Source organism: Saimiri boliviensis, chromosome 3 (genome assembly GCF_048565385.1).
Source record: "Saimiri boliviensis isolate mSaiBol1 chromosome 3, mSaiBol1.pri, whole genome shotgun sequence".
NCBI classification, from domain to species: domain Eukaryota; kingdom Metazoa; phylum Chordata; class Mammalia; order Primates; family Cebidae; genus Saimiri; species Saimiri boliviensis.
The window spans coordinates 157,550,307-157,573,181 of record NC_133451.1 but is presented as its reverse complement, the minus strand read 5'-3'; the positions used below and the strand labels follow the sequence as shown (position 1 = coordinate 157,573,181).

Below are 22,875 nucleotides of genomic sequence, written 5' to 3'. Positions count from 1 at the left end.
TCATGATATTGATTCTTCCTAACCATGAGCATGGAATGTTTTCCATTTGTTTGTGTCCTCTCTTATTTCCTTGAGCAGTGGTTTGTAGTTCTCTTTGCAGAGGTTCTTCACATCCCTTCTAAGTTGTATTCCTATGTATTTTATTTTATTTGTAGCAATTGTGAATGGGAGGTCACTCATGATTTGGCTCTCTATTTTTCTGTTGTTGGTGTATAGGAATGCCAGTGACTTTTGCACATTGATTTTGTATCCTGAGAATTTGTTGAAGTTGCCTACCGCTTAAGGAGATTTTGGTCTTCTAAATATACAATCATGTCATCTGGAAATAGAGATAATTTGACTTCCTCTTTTCCTAATTGAATGCCCTGTATTTCTTTATCTTGCCTGATTGCCGTGGCCAGAACTTCCAATACTGTTTTGAATAGGAGTGGTGAAGGAGAGCATCCTTGTCTTGTGCCAGTTTTCAAAAGGAATGCTTCCAGTGTTTCCCCATTCAGTATGATATTGGCTATGGGTTTGTCACAAATTGTTCTTTATATTTTGAGATAAATTCCATTAATACCTAGTTTATTGAGAGTAGTAGCATGAAAGGCTGTTGAATGTTGTTGAAGGCCTTCTCTGTGTCTACTAAGGTAATAATGTGGTTTTTGCCTTTGATTCTACTTGATGGATTACGTTTATTGATTTGTATATATTGAACCAGCCTTGAATCCCATGGATTAAAGTGACTTGGATCATGGTATATAAGCTTTTTAATGTGCTGCTGGATTTGGTTTGCCAGTATTTTACTGAGAATTTGCACATCCATTTTCATCAGCGATATTAGACTGAAATTTTCCTTTTTAGTTGTGTCTCTGCCACATTTTGGTATCAGGATTATGTTGGCCTCATAAAATGACGTAGGGAAGATTCCCTTTTTCCTATTGTTTGAAATAGTTTCAGAAGGGGTGGTAGTACCATCTCCTCTTTGTAACTCTGGTAGAATTCAGCTATGAAAACATCTGGTCTTAGACTTTTTTTTTTTGTTAGTAGGCTATTAACTGCTGCCTCAACTTCAGAACTTGTTATTGGTCTATTCAGGGATTTTGAGTAGGGATACTTCTTTCTGGTTTAGTCTTAGGGGATTTTGTGTTGCAAAGAGGACCTCAATGCAGCCTGAAGAAGTTACAGAAGATGGATCTTCATCCCTCTGCAAACCTTAGGATTATGATTCTCTTATAAAAAGGAGAGAGAAGATGGCAGAAACATGTTGAACCAGAGTATTTCCATCTTAAATAGGAGCTTAGTAAAATGATGCTGAATCCTACCCCATAGGGTTAAGGCATTGTAAGTCACAGGATGAGATAGAAGCTCAGCACAAAATACAAGTCATAAAGACCTTGACGAGAAAACAGGTTGCAATAAATATGCTGGCCCAAACCTACCAAAATCAAAATGGTGATGACAGTGATATCTGGTCTTCCTCGTTGATACACTCCCACCAGTACCATGACAGTTTACAAATGCCATGACAATATCAGGAAGTTACGAAAAGGGAAGGGGTGAATATCCACCCTTTTTTTAGCATGTCATCAAAAAATAACCTTAAAAATGGGAAACCAGCAGCCCTCCAGGTTGCTCTGCCTATGGAGAAGCCATTCTTTTACTCTTTTAATAAACTCGTTTTCATCTTGTACTGTGGGCTTGCCCTAAATTCTTTTTTGTGCAAGATCCAAGAATCTTTTCTTGGAGTCTGGATTGGGATCCCTTTCCTCTACCAACTATATGGCAATAAACTGCAAAACCTAGGAGTAAATAAATTCCTTGACACTTGCAGCCTATCAAGATTGAACATGAAGAAATCTAAAACCTAAATATGTCACTAACAATTAATGATATCAAAGCCATAATAAATATTCAACCAGGAAATGAAAGCCCAGGACCTATTGGCTTCTGTATTAATTCATTCTTAGACAGCTATAAAAAAATACTTCATCATGCTAGAGTATAGCTTCCATAATTAACTGGAAGTCAGCAGTAAAATAATTTTCTGATTATAATATTCACATTCATCAGAGAAAAAAAAAAAAAAAGCTTTCTGCCTCCGCTGCCGCCATGGCTCCCGTGAAAAAGCTTGTGGCGAAGGGGGGCAAAAAAAAAAGAAGCAGGTTCTGAAATTCACTCTTGATTGCACCCACCCTGTAGAAGATGGAATCATGGATGCTGCCAATTTTGAGCAGTTTTTGCAAGAAAGGATCAAAGTGAACGGAAAAGCCGGGAACCTTGCTGGAGGGGTGGCGACCATCGAAAGGAGCAAGAGCAAGAGCACCGTGACGTCTGAGGTGCCTTTCTCCAAAAGGTATTTGAAATATCTCACCAAAAAATATTTGAAGAAGAATAATCTACGTGATTGGTTGCGCGTAGTTGCTAACAGCAAAGAGAGTTACGAATCACGTTACTTCCAGATTAACCAGGACGAAGAAGAGGAGGAAGACGAGGATTAAATTTCATTTATCTGGAATATTTTGTATGTGTTCTTGAATAAAACTTAGGAACCAAAATGGTGGTTTTAAATATATATATATATATATATATATATATATATATATATATGAGTATATTCTGTTCCTCAGAATATACTCATACAGTCAAAGATATTGATTTTTTTTACTGTTCAGCCATACTGTAAAAAATTATATGCAAAATGGACAGAATTCCTTATGTCTACCACTTCTGTAAAATATCATTAAATCTTCTTTGTTTCATTTAATTCTTATCCCAGGCATTGCATATTCCTTCTTCTGATCTTCTAGCTTGTGACTCACTGGATTTTTTTTTTTTTAATAAATTTGCTTTATTATAAGTGTACGAAGATCTTAATGTCATCGGGCAAAATAGCCATTTATTAGAATAGTTCAAATTCACTCTTACAACGAAATAAACCACATTCCATCAAGACACAGGAAAAACGAATGCAGGGATTTAGGAATGCTATACTTGCTTCTCTTCAACTTAAGCAGCAAAAGCTGCAAAGTTCTCAAGATACTCCTGACACTGTTGTCTTAAGCAAGAGAATCCTGGGGAGTGATGCTTGGGCCTTCTAGTTCTTCTCAAGGTGTTTCATCTTCTCAGCTCGGGCTCGATGTTCTCGGTGAAACCATGCCAGGCACAGGAGCATGCTCTTCACCCGATTCTGTACACGGGGCCGTCCAAAAATGGTGATTTCGACTAGGTTCCCAGAGTCCACTATGTCCACTGTCAACAGGGCCTGGCTTGTCCACTCCATTTCTGGAATTATGGCTCGGTCTGGACCAAAGAGCGCGTCTGCCAGCCATGCCTCGAGGTAGAACATCAAAGGGTTTCTCAGTTCCTGCACCGACCTAGTTTTATATTTTGAAGAAGAAGTAAAGACTTAAATCTAAGATCACAAGCTATGAAAGTATTATAAGAAAACTTTGGGGAAACTCCAAAACATTGGTCTGGGCAAATATTCTTTCAGTAATGCCCCATAAACACAGGCAACTCAAGAGAAAATAAAAATGGACAAATGGGATCACATCAAGTTTAAAAGCCTCTGCTCAGCAAAGAAAACAACTAATAAACTGAAGGGACAAACTAGAGAATGGGAGAAAATATTTGCAAACTACTACTCTGACAAGGAATTAATAGCAGACTATATAAGGAGCTCAAATAATAGGAAAAAATAAAATAATCCAATTTAAAAGTAAGCAAAACATCTAAATTGGTATTTTTAGAAGGAAGATATACAAAGACCAAACAGATATATGAAAAGGTATGCAACAACATTGACCATTAGAAAAAATTAAAACTACAGTGAAATATCTTACCCCAGTTAAAATGGCTTTTATTCAAAAGACAGGCAATAACAAATACCAGTGAGGATGTGGAGTAAAGGGAACCCTTGTACACTATTTGTTGAAATGTAGGTTAGTATAGCCTCTATGGGAAACAGTGTGGAGGTTCTTCAGAAAACTAAAAATAGAACTGCCATAGATCTAGCAACCTCACTTCTAGGTATTCACCCAAAAGAAAGGAAATCGATGTATCAACAAGATATATGCACTCCCGTATTTATAGTAGCATTATTCAGAAAAGTCAATATTTGGAAGCAACCTAAGCATCCATCAACAGATGAATGGATAATAAAATTGTGGTACATATACACAATGGAGTACTATTCAGCCATAAAAAGGAATGAGATTCTGTCATTTGCAAAAATACAGATGGAACTGGAGGACATTATAAGTGAAATAAACCAGGCACAGAAAGACAAACTACATGTCTGCATTTATTTATGTGAGTCAAAAATGAAAACAGTTGAACTCATGGAGACAGAATGTGGAATGGTTACCAGAGACTGGGAAGCATGATCAGGAACAGGTAAGTGAGGATGGATAGCAAAGAAATGGATAGCAGCTAAGAGACAATTGAGGTCAAGAGAGAGTATTATTAAAACTGAAGATACCAATATGTATGCATGTATGCATGTGTGTGGACTAATACAAATAATTAATGGGTATGAAATTAGAGTTAAATAGAATAAATAAGATCTAATATTTATAGCACAATAGTGTGATTAGAATAAACAATAATTTATTATACCTTTAAAAATAACTAACAGAGTATAACTACAAAGTTGAGAACATAAAGAAATGATAAATGCTTAAGGTGATGGATTCTCCATTTACCCTGATGTGATTATTACACATTGTATCCCTGTGCCAAAATATATCGTATACCCCATAAAATCATACACCTATTACATTCCTATAAAAAATTTAAAAAATAAAAGTACCTTGAAATAATATTAAATATTAGAAATTTTTCAGCAAAAATGTGTAAGACTTCTATATAGACTACTGTAACACATTACAGAAATTAATTTTAGATCTTAATGATTGGCATGATTTTTCCTGTTCCTGGATTACAAAACTCTAATTCTCCATCAATTTTACATCAGTTGACCTATAAATTCAATTTAATATCACTGAAAATCATCTTGGGACATTGAGTTAAAATCAATAAATATTATTCTAAAGTTAATATGCATAAAAGACTATCAAAAAACTTAAGAAAATAGTATAAACATTATATTTTCAGATATTAGAACTCAGAAACTTGGCAATTGGAAGTTTCATATTAATACAACTATAGGTCAATAGAACAAAACAGATAAGAATGAAATATTTATAAACATTTAATTTATAAAATAATTTTTACACGTGAGCTGTGGACAAACAACAGGCATTTTAATCAATAAAATTAGTAATTAAATATTTATGTTTTTAAAAGTAATTTTTTCCTCATACCAGTCACAAAACTCAATTAAGCTTTGTAATTCACCTATTTAATATAGGATAAAAACAATAAAGCCTATAGAAAATAATATAGAAAAATTTCTTCAAGATTTGGAGTAGGATTTTCTTTGACCACAGCAGTTCTAATTAAAATGGTATGGATTTAAAGTAATTTTGAGTGAACTAAAGAGAAGACTAGAAAATGGAAAATTTGACCTCGAATTAGTAAATATAAAGAAATATTCTGATATTGTACCATGAATTGAAACAAAGAAATGGATAGCAGCTAAGAGACAGTTGAGGTCAAGAGAGTGTATTGTTAAAACTGAAGATACTAATATGTATGCATGTATGCACGTGTGTGGACTAACACAAATAATTAATCGAAAACAGAAATCTAAGATTCAAAAGAGCTTTGGCAATCACAGGAGTAGAGTCACTGTGCAAATTTGAAGAGACAGGATAGAAGGTGAAAGGCAATTTTTCAAAGAAAGAAAAAAGTTTCATGCACTTTATGCAAAAGCAAAGTGGGATTCAGATACTGACAAAGGAGTAGGAAAGATAGGAAAGGGCATTTGGAAAACATTAAGTCAAAGAGATGAGGTGAAGATAACAGCTAAACATATACCACATTGCTTTGGATAATGTAGTTTAGTTGTAAAATATTAACAGTATTTCTAAATTTTGAAAATTTTGTCGTTTTAGGATGGGGAGTAGGAGTGCATATAAATATGTTATTAATGATATGGATAGGTTATTGCTTTATTATTGGAATTACAGATAGGTTTTATGTAGTCTTCTTCATGAATTGTATATCTCACAATTTAAAAAATATATAAATGGATTAGTGTAGAGTGTGGATTATGGTGAATACTTAAGGTTTGCTTTATTGATACTGATGTTCCACTCTGACTTAGAGTCTAACTCTTATTGCCCAGAACCAAAGTAAAAGGTTATAAATCAATATGGTTAGTGAATATAGGTAGTCTGAAAAAAGGGATATTAGCTAAATTCTTTTTTTTTTTCTTTTATTGTACTTTAGGTAGTGGGGCACATGTGCAGATCATGCAGGATTGTTGCATGGGTACATACATGACAAGGTGGTCCATCCCCCTGTCTCCTATAGCTGGCATTTCTCCCCATGTTATCTCTCCACAACCTCCTCACTCCCTGCTGTTCCTCCCCTTGACCCCACCAACAGATCCCAGCATGTGATGCTTCCCTTCCTATGTCCATGTGTTCTCATTGTTCAACACCCACCTATGCGTGGGAGCATTCGGTGTTTGATTATCTGTTCTTGTGTCAGTTTGCTGAGAATGATGGTTTCCAGCTTAATGCATATGCCTACAAAGGACATGAACTCATCGTTTTTTGTTTTTTGTTTTTTTGTTTTTTTGTTTTTTTTATGGCTGCATAATATTCCATGGTGTAAATGTGCCACATTTTCCTTGTTCAGTCTATCATCAATGGGCATTTGGGTTGTTTCCAGGTCGTTGCTATTTTAAACAGTGCTGCAATGAACATACATGTGCACATGTCTTTATAATAGAACAACTTATAATTCTTTGGGTACATATCCAGTAATGGGATTGCTGGGTCAAATGGAATTTCTATTTCTAGATCCTTGGGGAATCACCACACTGTCTTCCACAATGGTTGAACTAACTTACATTCCCATCAAGAATGTAAAAGTGTTCCTATTTCTCCACATCTTCTCCAGTATCTGTTGTTTCCAGATGTTTTAATAATCACCATTCTAACTGGTGTGAAATGATATCTCAATATGGTTTCGTTTTGCATTTCTCCAATGACCAGTGATGATGAGCATTTTTTCATCTGTTTGTTGGCCTCATATATGTCTTCTTTTGAAAACTGTTTGTGCATATCTTTCACCCATTTTTGAATAGAGTTGTTTGTTTTTTTTTTCCTGTAAATCTGCTTTAGTTCTTTGCAAATTCTGGATATTAGCCCTTTGTCAGATGGGTAGACTGCAAAAATTTTTTTCCCATTCTGTTGATTGCTGGTTCACTCTAATGACTGTTTTTTTGTTGTTGTTGTTTTGTTTTTTGTTTTTTGTTTTGCTGCACAGAAGCTCAGGAGTTTGATTAGATCCTATTTGTCTATTTTGGCTTTTGTTGCCAATGCTTTTGGTGTTTTAGTAATGAAGTCCTTGCCTATGCCCATGTCCTGAATGGTTTTACCTAAGTTTTCTTCTAGGGTTTTTATGGCATTAGGTCTTATGTTTAAGTTGTTAATCTATCTGAAGTTAATTTTAGTGTAAGATATCAGGTAGTGGTCCAGTTTCTGCTTTCTCCACATGGCTAGCAAGTTTTCCCAATACCATTTATTAAACAGGGAATCCTTTCCCCATTGCTTGTGTTTGTCAGATTTGTCAAAGATCAAATGGTTGTAGATGTCTGGCATTGTCTCTGAGGCCTTTGTTCTGTTCCATTGGTCTATATCTCTGTTTTGGTACCATCACCATGCTGTTTGGATTACTGTAGACTTGTAGTATAGTTTGAAGTCAGGTAGAGTGATGCCTGCAGGTTTCTTCTTTTTGCTTAGGATCCTCTTGGCTATGCAGGCTTTTTTTTGGTTCCATATAAAGTTTCAGGTGTTTTTTTCGAGTTTTGTGAAGAAGGTCATTGGTAGCTTCATGGGGATAGTGTTGAGTATATAAATTACTTTGGGCAGTATGGCCATTTTCATGATATTGATTCTTCCTAACAATGAGCATGGAATGTTTTTTCATCTGTTTGTGTCCTCTCTTATTTCCTTGAGCAGTGGTTTCTAGTTCTCCTTGAAGAGGATCTTTAGATCCTTTGTTAGTTGTATTCCTAGGTATTTTATTCTCTTTGTAGCAATTATGAGTGGGAATTTGCTCTTGATTTGGCTCTCTGTTAGTCTGTTGTTGGTGTATAGGAATATTTGTGATTTCTGCATGTTGATTTTGTGTCCTGAGACTTTGCTGAAGTTGCTTACCAGTTTAAGGAGATTTGTGGCTGAGACAAACGGCGTCTTCTAAATATGCAATCATGTCATCTGCAAATAGAGACAATTTGACTTCCTCCTTTCCTAATTGAATACCTTTTTATTTTATTTTATTTATTTTATTTATTTATTTTTTCTTGCCTGATTGCTCTGGCTAGAACTTCCAATACTATATTGAATAGGAATGGTGAGAGAGGGCATCCTTGTCTAGTGGCAGATTTCAAAAGGAATGCTTCCAGTTTTTTCTCATTCATTATGATATTGGCTGTGGGTTTGTTGTAAATAGTTTTTTTTATTATTTTTGAGCTAAATTCTTAGCATTCAATTTACAATATGCTACATGCAATTTAAAATTAAAATTTTAAAGTCAATTCTGGTTTTTTGTCACAAAATACGCATATGTGAAAATGCAGTGTAATTCACTTTCATACATGAGGATAAAAGCAAAAATTTAATATCTGGAATATCGATTATATTTAACTTATATAGTCTTTTTGAACTTCTTTCCAAATAATTTTCAGCTTATATGGCTAGCTATATGACATTTGTGGCATAAAAACATGGGATTTTCTTGTCTTTTAAGGAAAATAAATGTTTAGCTAGATTTTTATGTTTTTTTTAATGTTAGATGGAAAATAACTAAAATCCAATTTTTCTTTTGTTCCCTAATTGTCTTTGTCACCTCACTTTATTGTAGTAAATTTTGTTAAAACGTAATAATATTTTTCATTCTTATTTATGTGAAATATATAATGATAAAATATCATCATGCAAGAAACATTTTTCTAGTTTTTAAGTTTTCTCACTTGCCAGAATTTATTGTGAAAATTATCAGACATTATGTCTAACAGTGGACTTGAAAGAACTAAAATCTCTAATTTTTAAAACCTTTTATGTCTGCTGCACCCTTAACTATGTGCAATTTATGAGCTGTAGACAAATCTTCGCCCTCGGTGTGTGACATCAACAGAATCATTAATTCAGGGAAGAGTGAGGTGAGAATCATGGTGGGGTTGGGCAACAGTTGGTTGCTTGAGCTGAATTTTCCAAGTTCACACCTAACTTAATTACTTCTCCTAACATCTCATTTGTATTTCCATAATGGCCCTGACTTTGAATGTTATACTTCCTAAGATTAAAGAAAAAGTAACAGATAGAGGAAAGTGGGGCCAAAGTGCTGACTGGTAGAGAAGTGTGTACGTCAAGGTCATTCCTCAGGGATATAGTGCCTATTAAAAGCAGGAGTTATTTTTACTTCTTTTTTAGGAGAACGCAGATTTTTCTGAATTACTTGTCCTGAGGTCTAACAGGAAACTTTATCAAAGAGTGGAATTTCCTCAAATATCATGACCTGTGTATATTTCTAACTTGGAAGTTTATCATATGGTATTTTGAAGAAGCAGTATGCATGTTTTAACGGGAGATAAAATTAATGATCCTAATAAAAATGTCAAGACTTGGACAATAAGAATACATACATCTTTATTTTTTGTTGCCATAATTCTGCTTGTCAGTGTTCAACCAAGAGATTTAATAATTTGGAAATAAATTATTGACATTTGAAATACATTATTAGAAATTTTTTTTATTGCATTTTAGGTTTTGGGGTACATGTGATGAACATGCAAAATTGTTGCATAGGTACACACATGGCAGTGTGGTTTGCTGCCTTCCGTCCCCTCACCTGTATCTGTCATTTCTCCCCATGCTATCTCTTCCCACCTCCCCATCCCCCCGCCCCTCCCCCATTTCCCCCCAACGGACCCCAGTGTGTAGTGCTCCCCTCCCTGTGTCCATGTGTTCTCATTGTTCAACACCCGCCTATGAGTGAGAATATACGGTGTTTGATTTTATATGCTGTAGCTTAGACAACAAGCCTCATCATGACGAAACATTAAAAGCCATTTATTTTGTTATTGTTAGTTTGAAAGTCCTCATGTTGTGTAAAGTGCTATAGTGAATATTCTTAAATAGATTCACAAAACTACTTGATTATATAAATTATCTGTGTGGTGGAATATTTTATAAAAGTTTTGATTAAACATAACAGTAATTAGAAGACATAAACTATGGAGAAAACTATCAGTTAAAATCTACAAAAATAAACTCCTGCCACCTTTTTAAACCCTTTATGAACATGCATACATGAGCATCAGCAAAAATACCTATGTAGAATCATAACTTTTAATTTAGAAATGGTTCCTGGTTGCTATGTTGATGTTTTTAAAAAACTCTACTTAACTGTATTTTTACCTTTAATTTTAAATGAGTAAGTCAAAATACACATTATTTTCTGAAAAATAATTTTAAGGATAACTAACCAATGTATATACTCCATAAAATTAATAAAGAGGTTGTATAAACAAAGAGAAAGGATAGGGTAAGCTGGAATAAAGGGTATAAATAAAGTAAGAAATACAAAACGTTGCTTAAGTCTTAATATCCAAAAGAAAGAGTACTAACTTTCTTTTAGAAATTTTTTTCATGCTGAATTATTAATTTGCCACATAGAGCTTCGTATCATATTCATGTGACATACATAAGATGAAAACATTCTGGATTTGGACTATTCCTCTAGAATCTACTCTTTGTAGATTTTATGAATGGTCCTACCCCATATCTTTCACCTTGATCTACAGGCCTAGGAGAATCAAATTATATTTCTTATACAAAAAGGGCTTAAGTTCCTAAAGAGCAACAGATTTCTCAAAGTTGGTGTAAACATAGAAATAGAACATCTTGAATATCCTCTCCTGGCAGACTAAGCAGTCTGCCTATTTGACTCTCCTACATGCTTTTTTTCTCAAACGCCTTGCATATGACTTAATATTCACAAATTGAAGTTAGTCTAACTACTTCACTTTTGTAAACTCTGCTAATTTTTAAAAGAGATTTAAACCTGTTTATAATCCTCCATTGACATATATTAGATTTGGTAAAAATTTTCTACCATGCCTCACATTTTATACCTATTGCTTTTGTCTCAGTCACAGGGACACCTTACTTCACTTACATACTTTTATATCATAAATCGGGCTTTCAAGGTCTGCCTGGTAAAATTTGACATAGGTTGACATTCATCATCCTGAGTCACAAAAATTACTCTACTATTTGATTGTGTACCTGAGGCAACCAAATACCTTTAAGCTAGGAGAATCACCCCAATGCCTACTGGGAATAGAACTGTAGTCCTAATACTTTCTGATTTTTCATTTGTACTTTCTAAAACACTTTCCTGAAACTATAATGACATTTTATCAATTAAAGCTATTTGTGGCCAAACCAAAAGGAACTATGAGATATTCTTAGAGCTGGGCACCAGTGGCTCACGCCTCTAATGCCAACACTTTGGGAGGCCAAGGCGGGCGGATCACAAGGTCAGGAGATCGAGACAATCCTGGCTAACATGGTGAAACCCCATCTCTACTAAAAATACAAAGATTAGCTGGGTGTGGTGGTGCATGCCTGCAATCCCAGGAGCGATTAGGCGGGAGGCTGAGGCAAGAGAATCTCTCAAACCAGATAGTCGGAGATTGCAGTGAGCCGAGATCGCTGTGTGCCACTGCACTCCAGCCTGGTGACAGGACCAAACGAAACTCTGTCTCAAAAAAAAAAAAAAAAGAAAAAAAAATATATATTACTGAGCTCCAGGCTCCAAAGGAAAGTTTCTCAGTTGAAAATTTATTCTAACACTTTTCCCACTATATCTTTAACTTAGAAGCCATTTCCTGGACTATACAAAGCTAGATAATAAAGATAAGGCTCGTTGATTACAAATTCTCCCTTTTTCTATTCATGGTAGCCACTATGACATGTTATTTCTTAACACACCTACCATACTTAGCTTCTTTTTCTCCTATATATTACTAACACCTGGGTGGCTTGCCTTGTAATTTCAAGACGACCAAAATATATACATTTAATAGGTTCAAAATTTGAGCTCTAACAAGGTATTTGTGGCACTTGAAGCAACTGAAATTGCTGTAGACCTTATATGGAGTAGGTTAATGTTTGTGATGACCACTGATTGTCAAAAATAATCCACTTTGTGCAACAGCCTTCCATTATCAATAATAAAGTCATGACATGCATCACTAGGAGAGATAAACTAAGATTAAGGCAATGTGTCTATCTCGATAATCTCTATGTCAGCAGCCTTTTACCAAAGCTACATAAATAAGAATGCACCCAATTTGCTTCTCTTAAAAGGGCTTTCAAGCTGCCTCCTTATTTGATTTTGATCTTCCTTCTTTCCCAATCTTAGACTTACCATGTTCTTGTCATATCTTTAGAGAGATACTGGTTATTTTGACTGAAAAATAAAAAATATCTTCCTGCTTTTCTATATCTGAGTGTAGTAGATTGTTGCCATCAGTTTTAGGGCAAATAGCTCTTCCATATGTGCAGAATAGAAAAAGAATGAAGATAATTATAAAGCACTAGTAATTTTTGATAGCTGACATTTTAGGAACCTTGGAGAATTGAATATGGAAAATAGAGGATTGTTCTCTACTACAGTAGCAATGGCATCTAACTTGTGTCGTATTTGAAGAGGCAAAAGTCCTTTCTCTTCAATATAAACTACAAAAATAAGCTATATAATACTAACATTTTAGTCTACTCTCATTTTGCCATTTCTTTAACATACCTTATTAATATTTCTCCAAAGGATCTGTCTTAAATTGTCACTGGGCATATAATTCAAGAGTAACTCTGTAGTTCTTCTTGATTAGGTTCTCAGAATAGTATTTAAGCTTTTCTTTTCTTTCTTTTCATTTTTTAACAGCCTAGACTAACCGCTTCTTTGATTTCCGCTAAATGATTTGTTTCATTTGGGATTTGCAAATTATAAACCCTATTTGCAAGAGAACAATCTGATCATAGCTGTGCTGCTCTACAGTTTAAATTAGAATTTTGGAAATCTGAAGATTTAAATTAAAGCTCATACCCAAGGTAACAAAAAACCCTCCACTCAACACTCATAGAGAGAGTAATTATATATGAGAACCTGAAATTAGAAGCTGGAATTAGAGCTATGTTCACTAAGCACCAAAGAACAGCTATGTTTTTTAGACCTCATAATGAAATGATTCCAGGTAAGATAATATACATGTCAGAGCCATTCAGTGCCACATTTCCCAGCTCTTATTTTCTTTTCTCAAATATATTGAATCCCTTTAACTCCTTTTGTTGGTAAAAATGTTTTAAACTATTTATAGTGATGTGATATTTGAAAAACGATTTTCTCTCACATTCAAAAAAGAGGTAAAAAGTGCTATGCTTAAAAAAATTCTTTTGGATTTATCTTATATTTATAATAGAAAATACAAATAAGAAGTAATTTGTGCATCTAGTACTGCTCATCACAATAATTAAGAACATAATATATTTCTTATTATGTAAAGTGTATTTTATAGCTTATGATAAATTATAACAAAGAATATGCAGAAGATGTTTATGAAAATAACAAATAACTATTAAGCTCTTTTATACCAAACATTGTGTCCAATACTTCACAACTATTTTCTTCTGAAATCTGAAGAGCAACTTGCTATCAAGATCTTACACATACACATACACATATATACTTACATACTTGAGTTTACCAAAGCGGTTGAATTGAATAATTACCCCAGTCACAAAGCTAAATTTTAAGAATTTACACGTTCAACCACTATAATATGATAGTGTATATTGCTTTTAACTTAGAGTGTTGAACATTAAAAAAATTATATTATTTGCTAAAACAAAATTACCTGATGTTTCTAACACATTAAATGCATGTTCTACATGTTAATTTTACTTTAGAATATAAATGTTTAAACAAGAGTATTTATATAAAAATAAACTGAATAAATGTAAAGTTTAAACTGAGTAGGAGATCAAATTTGAACAATTAATACCAGATATGGCAAGGTAATAATTGCTAAGAACTAGCACAAAAATTTAAAAATAATGATTATACCAAAAATATTTTGGTATCATGATTAGTGATAAAATCTGTTAACAGTCTTTGGCCCTCATGAGTCTAGTTTGCCTGCAGTAATCTAACAGATGATCAAAGATTACAAAGCACTGAAAGATATCTATCTATCTATCTATCTATCTATCTATCATCTATCTATCTATCTATATGTTGGTTTATATATATATAAACATGAGATTTGTAGATTCATATTTATATGATTTTCATATCATATATGTTTCTATGAATATATATATATCTATATCTATGACTCTTATACATGATATTATTTTCATATGAAAATCTCATATATGAGATTCATAGATACATACATATATATGTTTCAATGGAGTCAGTGGTATCTGTATGAAACGTTCACTGAGCCTATGTTTCCCTTCCAATAGACCTTCTTGAGTGTAAAAGGGGTTCATATTGTATAGCTAATGTCCATAAAATTGGATACAGATGTACAAACATTGATGTTTTCTACTCATAAACTTTAAACTACAGAATATTAAAAAAGCCTCCTCTTTTGGAGTGAGTTATTCTAATTTACCATTCTCATAAGAAAAATTGAAGACATGATACTACGTGAAGTTTAAGCTTAGTTCCTGATCTTCATGCCTAGGCTTATATGAAGAGTGTCAAATAGAAATTATATATAAGTTTATGCCCCATTTATATTATTTTTTATTTAACTGAGAATTACAGACCACATTTTCTCCTCTAAACAATAGAAAGCATTTTCCAATTAATTCACTATCAATTAAACACTCAGAGAGTGATTTCGCACTGTGTTAATGTAAGAGTCTATATTGGCATGTCTGTTCTGGGAGACAATTTGATACTGAATATGACAAGCTTAAAAATGAGCAAGAAGTAGTAGCTCTTCACATCTGCAAGAAATTTATTGAACAGCATAATAACAGTCAAGAATTTTCCTAATTTTTTGACAAGGAATAATTTGAATAATGCAGCATAATATAATCTAAGCCTTATACATCATCTAAAATCTAATATTGAACGATTCAGTTATTAAAATATAAAACTATATCATAAAGAGTATAATCAATGAAATATCAGTATATTCAAAGCATATTAATCACTGTACTATTTAGTGGTGAAAATTGACAAGAAAATAAGTAATTGTAATATGCATCCAACATTGTTGTGATAAAACCATCCAGAAAAGAAAGAATAAAGAAAATTACTTTTAACACGATAAAAGGTATATATGGAAAACTTACAGCTAACATTATTCTCAATAGTGAAAAATAAACTTTCCACTAAGATAGGAAACATGACAAAGCTTCTACTTTCTCCACCTCTATTTAGCTATCAACATTTTAAGTCAGAACAACTGGACAATAAAAATAAATGAAGACATTTAAATTGGAAAGGAATAATTAAATGTATATCTTAATAAAAAGAAAGGGAGCTAAATGTAAATTTCAGAAGGGAGAAAATAAAAAATTAGAATGGGAAATAATAAAATAAAAAATAATAATAAAATAAGGAAATAAAAACAATAGAGAAAATTCAATGAAAGCAAATGTTATTCTTTGAATAAATTAGTAAAACTGAAAAATCTTTAGCTATTTTGACCAAAATACAAAATAAATTAAAGAGAGAGAGGGTAAGAAGACTGAATTCTTAGTTTACCAGAAACAGAAATAAAACAGGGAACCTAATTACTGAGTTTATATAAATATAGAGAATTATAAAGGAATAATATAACAAATTAGATACTCAGCATTCAATAAGTTTGGTAATATAAATGCAATATGCAAATATCTGAAAGACACAAACTATCAAAACCAATTCAAACTAGCCTTAGAGTAAGTAAAAAAAAAATGAAATAGTAATAAAAACTATGTATCATTAAATTCCCAGGCCCAGATGGTTTCAAACACTGAATATTACCAAACATTCAAAGAAGAATTGATAGCAATTCTTTGCAAAATTTTCTAGAAAATAGAGGAGAGGAACACTTACTACCTTATTTTACAAGGCCCATGTAACTCTGATACCAAGCCAAAGTTATCTTAAGATAATTGCAAACCAAACTATCTTATAACTATGGTGGCAAAAATTCTCTAAAAAATAAATATAAACAACCAAATCCAGCAACATATAAGAAGATGGTAGCTAAAGAGTGCAAGTTTTATTTTTGAGGAGTTGAAAATATTCTAAAATTGAGGATAGTGATGGTGGCTTATATCTGGAAATGTACTAGAAGTATTTTAATTGTGTGGTATATGAGTGATGTTGCAAAATAGCTGTTGTAGAAAAAAATAAAGAATATCTCATAACCTAGCTATAAAGAGAAAATATTCTTTCTGTACTTGATTATTAGCTAATCAAATGTGTTCAAATCCCCCAACAAATTCTTATTATGAAAATAAAGTGGAAAAATGCTCGATAAATCTTACTTTATAATTTAAACAACTGAGTAGCCGCCCCTTCCCTCCTGCCCTCAATGACCCTGACAACTTAGCATTCTCCATATATAGAATGTAAGTGCATGTTTGAAGAGATACAAGCATTCCTTTATGTGTTTATGTGTGTGTCTGTTTTTCCGAACATTGCTATTCAATTTCTTTCTCTCTTTTTTCATTTAATCAAACTATACCAACTAAAAAAGTATCCATCTCAACTACTGCAAGTTCTGAAATTATTGTTTCTTTCTGTTTTCTTTCTCAATATGTGCCTTCCTTTTAAAAGTTTCCTGTGGCCTGGACAAGTGCTGCCTAGTAAAAATATAATAGCACAACGTAAGTGTAATTTTACACTTAATAGGCACATGAAAAGTAAAAAAAAAACTTTATTTGAATAACATATATTATTAAATTAACATTTCAACATGGAATTAATATTAAAAACACTTTAATGAAGTGTTTTATATGCTTCCTCATTTTAGATGTTTCCAATTTTGCATGTATTTTATACTTAATATTCATATAATTTGGACCAGCCATATTTAAGTTTGTAATAGTCAAATTTTACTGGTGTTTACAATACTGTATAGCAAATTTTGGGACCAAAGCAGGTACTTGACATATTAATGGGAGGGGGGTAGAAAAAAATTGTTATAATATTTTGTGAAGAAACTACAGTTTTGAGAAGCAATATATATGTTGTTGTTATTATTATTATTATTATTATTATTTTAGTTTGAGTTCTACCTTGGTCTTCTTAAGTGTATTTAAAAAGGAGCAAACCCTCATCTCCTCCCAAAAAGATTGACATTTTGGGCAGATAAAATAGAATGTCATGTATTTAAAAATACAAAGAGATCATCTTTTTAATAATTTTTAAAATATTGTTGTTTAAATCACAGCTGTGTACATTACATAGATTTATTCTCTTAAGATTTGACACTTATTAGAAGTCATGAATTCCACACTGAAAGGTTAGTAAATAAAATGAATGGTAAGAAATAATTTTGATTTGATCATGCTAAATTTTTGTTTTCTCTGATATTTTCTGGTACTGGTAATGATTCAATATACTTAATATTGTCCTCAAATTTGAAAATATTGCATGTACGTGTGTTAAATCAAAGGCACAGATATGAAAATTCATAGATTGTTGAATTGCATTTATATATAAAATGTGTCTGCCTCCTCTATTAATCAATGCATTTATATGTTATATAAGTTATTGAACATGAGTAGTATTAGTTTCAATGTCAACATCATTTAATTATTTCTAATATGCCTATTAGGTCAAAATTTTATATCCTCTGCCAAATCAACCCAAAGTAACCAAGATAGATGTGTGTTGATTCTCAAATCAATTTAAAATAAAAACAATTGTTGCATATTATTTTGAGCCTGTTACCAAAAATGATCACTATCAACTAGCTTAAACTTAATCAACTTTTAACCAACTTGTTTTATCAGACGTGAAGAAAATAGCAACCAAAAATCAATGTTCTTGAAAAATAATTAAAATAAACAGCATTGAGACCAGAGAACTATAGCAAAGTAATAGCGCACCAGGACCTAAGCTTTTTAGCACACGAGGAGTTGCCACTCTAAGGAGAGATGTGGATGGAGCCAAATAAATGCAAGCTTATATGGGTAGCTCTCATTTATTTACTTTATCTGCCATACATTATTTCACCATGAGAAAAAGAAAAGTAGACATCAAGGGATTCGCCTGATACAGCTAATAATTACATTCTTTATTATTTTTTTTTTTTTCCGAGACAGTCTCACTCTGTCACCAGTTTGGAGTGCAGTGGGCAATCTTGGCTCACTGCAATCTCCACCTCCTGAGTTCAAGTGATTACCCTGCCTCAGCCTCAGGAGTAGCTTGGACTACAGGTGCATACCACCATGCCTGGCTAACTTTTTGTATTTTAGTAGAGTCTGGGTTTCACCATTTTGACCAGGAAGGTTTTGATCACCTGACCTTGTGAACCACCCACCTCAGCCTCTCAAAGTGCTATGATTACAGGAGAGAGCCAATGCCCCAGCCTATTTCCTTTTTAAATAGTAATTTTATAAACATCAACATCAGTTAAGGCCACTGTATAACTGTGATAATGTAATACAAAGAGCTTGTCTATACACAAACAAAAGCAATGAAGAATCAATATGCAAGCTACAAAAACACCACATATCCCTCTATCCTGTCCAATATAAGTGATGTTGTTTCATTCCCAATTACAGTTTTAAACTCATACTGGTTATTTTCTTTAAGATAAAATTGTAGAGAACCAGCCTCCCTATCCCACTCTTGGGTACCCCAAGTTCACTGGTGACAAAGGAATGAGAAAAAGACAGATTAAGAATGTAAAAAGTGGGACCAGGGGGCCATCACTTGTACTGGAGACAGTGAAGTTTTGGGAAGTTTGCCTCCCCAGAGGCCTGACACAGTTTGCTGTGGTTTGTTCTTCCCAGTTTACATGTAACTCATAACCAATTTATGTGGGCACTTTGTAAATCCTTTCTCCTTTGCTGCTTCTCCAGAACAAAATTTATTAGGCCATCAACTCATAGACTTACTCTTGCTTTCTAATGTTGCCAATATATAAAGTTTTTTTAACTGGAAAGCTGAGAACTAATTTGATTCCTGCTCTTCATTTCTCACACAACCAATCCCTATATACCATTTTTACTACTTCCAAAATATTTGATAAAATAATGTAATTTGTCTCCACCTCCAATAACAGGACAAATTAAAATCTGAATTCTAAAAAGTTGGTATTATACAGTATTTTTTGGTTATAGGACACATAACCCCAAAATAAAATACCTTCATAAAAATATAACTTGAAAAGTTTTAGAATAATAAGTTTAAGAATGTTAGGATCAGTTTTTATATCCTCAGTTTTCTGTCTTTTTTTAGAGTTCATTTATACTGATAAGAGAAAAAAAAACATACAACTAGGAAGTATTAAACTTCAGCCACCACAGGTTGGATTGAGTTGTAAGGCCAAAAAGTTATGGAAAGAGCTGTGATTATCTCACCTTATGAAGGTGTAGAACAGGAAGTTGTCAAAAATAGAATATGGCAATGAAAAGTCAGTGTTTTGATTGTTCTAATGGTTAAGTTAGCAAGTCAAACTGACTAGGCTAAAGAATACTCAGATGGCTGATAAAACATTGTTTCTGGATGTGTCTGTGATAGTATCTCCAAAAGAGATTAGCGTATGAGTTAGTAGACAATAAAGAACACTAGAACATTACCTTCACCAGTGTGAATGAGCATTATCTATCCATTCAGGGCCTGAATAGAACAAAAAGGGTGAAGAGTGGGTCAATTTGCATGTTCTAATTGAGCTGAGACATCTACCTTCTCCCTTCAGATATTGACATTCTTGATGTTTTGTCCTTCAGAATTTGACTTCAGCAATATCAATGGCTTTTCTTGCTCTCAGCTTGCAGATTACAAATTGTGTGAGTTCTCAGCTTCCAAATCTCATAAGAAAGTTCTCCATAAAAAAATCTTTTTACAAATACACACAGATATCCTATTGTTTCTGTTTATCTGACAAACTTCAACTAATACAGAATTTGGTATTGTGGATGGTGTCTAAAGCAATTGAAATTTCAAGATAAGTTTTCTAATCTGGTTGTGGAATTTCTGAAATTGGTTATCTAATCTGATTAGATTTAAAGATGCTAATGACTGTTTCTAGTAGTAAAGAGAGCACTGATAGTCAATGTGGTGAACTGTTGATTGATATTACACAATACCTGCCTCAGACATTTCTGATCAAATACTTCTAAATACCAAGAAAATAGGTGACTCTATACATGATACTCTCAAGTATTTCTGGAAAATTAAGGAATATAACAACATTGTTTGTTTGCTTCAAATGTTGCTAGACAAATTGGTGAAAGAAAAGAATAAGTTCAGAAACATTAATTTTCCATTCAAGATATAAATGACCTAAGAGCATCTATGTGTTTCTTATCTCCTATAGCTACAGGACTAAAACTGCTGAAAATCAGACACAAAATCTCATCCTCTGGGTGGATGAATTATAACACAAGTCAAACTCTCAGCTCCACAAGATGTCAAATCTTAATGTGAGAATATTTGTTAGGAAAGAATGGCATCCTGTAAGATGGGATGGGGTATGTGGGAAGTTTCTGATAAAGCCAGGGACAGTCAGCCCCTAAATTATGATGAGCCTTCTTGGCATTGGAAGTTATGTTCCCACCCTTGTGGAAGCAAGCTTTCCAAAATCAGTGACAGTAGTGTTCTCACCCTCAGTGGTATTAGTCTCTTCTCTATAGCGGCATTTGTCTTTTTACCTCCATCAGAGGAAGAATAGCCATATACTGCCCAAAGAAACTCGTGGGCTCCCCGAGGCAGTTTTCATGAAAGACAAGGCTGATGCTCCACAGCATCCACCTTCACCTTCCCTTTTTGTTTCTAGATATAAAAATAGACACGATTCCCAGCAGACCCCTAAAAGTAAGAAATAAAATTTGACTCATGTGCTATATTCCATAAGACCTATTTAAATGTTCTAATTTATACAAGCAAAAATCCTTGGACCATGTGTGGGAATAAATACTAGGTGTGGCATAATGGTGGAAGAAACGAATCAAGCTAAATTTATTGATTTAAATCAGACGCATTAAGCAGAAATTCTGCATTACATATTACAGCTCAGAAAATTCGAAAGGGCTTCAACAGTTTCTTTGGTTGGCTGAAACACAGATTAAAAGATGACCCACTGTGAGCACAATGAACATGTCAGACAAGGCTTGATTTAATGTTGAGGAAGGAATTCAAAGGCTTAGAGAAATGGGAATGTTAGTGTTGATTTACCTTTAAGGCATAATCTGTCCAACTGGAAGAGTCCAGAGGAGATATCTTTCACCTCAACTATGAGAAATTATATTTTGAGAAGATCCCTGGCATTCTTACAAAGTTCTGTGATCACTCTTCTCTGTAGGCCAAACCTCATAATAGGAACTACAATCACTGAATTAGAAAACCTAAGTGCAATGGAAATAGTTGGATCCTGGTATGGTAGGAACAAAATAGTGGCATTCAACCACAAAAGGTAACATGTTTGTGGTTACCATAATGGACGGAAGTCAAAGCAGCATTCAGCATATTCTGGTTGTTGTAGACCTATTGCATGGGCTGGTGAATTATGGCATGTCTAGAAGTAAAATAGAATCTGCTAGGATGTAAGTGGGTATTCCCAAAATTTATAGGCTAAAAATTACCAATGTGATAGTATTAATAGGAAGTGACTTTAGGAATCAAATAAGTTATGAGAGTAAAGAACACATGACTATAATTAATTACTAAATAAAAGAGATACAAGGAAGCTCCTTATCCTTTTTGTTCTTCCTTTCCTTCTACCACTTGAGGATACAGTGTTTACCACATCTGTCCTCACAGCAACAAAATGCTTTTAGCATGTCTCAGCCACTTGGACATAGCAAGACAGTGCATGAAGATCAACTCTATGACTTTTAATTCAAGAAGGGAAAGGGTAATCCACAGAAATTATGAAGATGTGAACCCCGATTATATGAAACAGGTCTCAGGTCTCAGTCAATTTATAAAGTTTATTTTGCCAGAGTTAAGACAAAATAATGTGCACTCATGACACAGCCTCAGGAGCTCCTGATGACATGTGCCCAAGGTGGTCTAAGCACAGCTTGATTTTATACATTGATATGCATAAAATATCATACATATTGCGTGGGCTGTATTCCCACACAAATCTCAAGTTGAATTGTATCTCTCAGAATTCCTACATGTTGTGGGAGGGCCCCAGGGGGAAGTAATTTAATCACAATGGCTGGTATTTCCTATGTTATTCTCATGATAGTGAATAAGTCTCATGAGCTCTGATGAGTTTATCAGGGGTTTCCTCTTTTGCTTCTTCCTCGCTTTTCTCTTGCCACCACCATGTAAGAAGTGCCTTTCTAGTTTATGTGCATAGAGTTGTTTGTAATAATCTCTGATGATGGTTTGGATTTCTGTGGAATCTGTGGTGATATCACCTTTATCATTTTTTATTGCATCAACTTGGTTATTGTCTCTTTTCTTTTTAATTAATCTGGCTAGTGGTCTGTCTATTTTGTTGATCTTTTCGAAAAACCAGCTCCTGGAGTTATTGATTTTTTGAAGAGT

The 22,875-nt window shown here is 33.5% G+C and overlaps 2 pseudogenes; one reads left to right on the top strand and one right to left on the bottom strand.

The window, feature by feature from the left end:
- The first annotated feature begins 2,079 nt into the window (after positions 1-2,079).
- Positions 2,080-2,540, top strand: LOC101027548 (large ribosomal subunit protein eL22 pseudogene; annotated as a pseudogene).
- Positions 2,541-3,016: 476 nt separating this feature from the next.
- LOC104651357 (oocyte-expressed protein homolog) lies at positions 3,017-6,430 on the bottom strand (annotated as a pseudogene).
- Between the last annotated feature and the right edge of the window lie 16,445 nt (positions 6,431-22,875).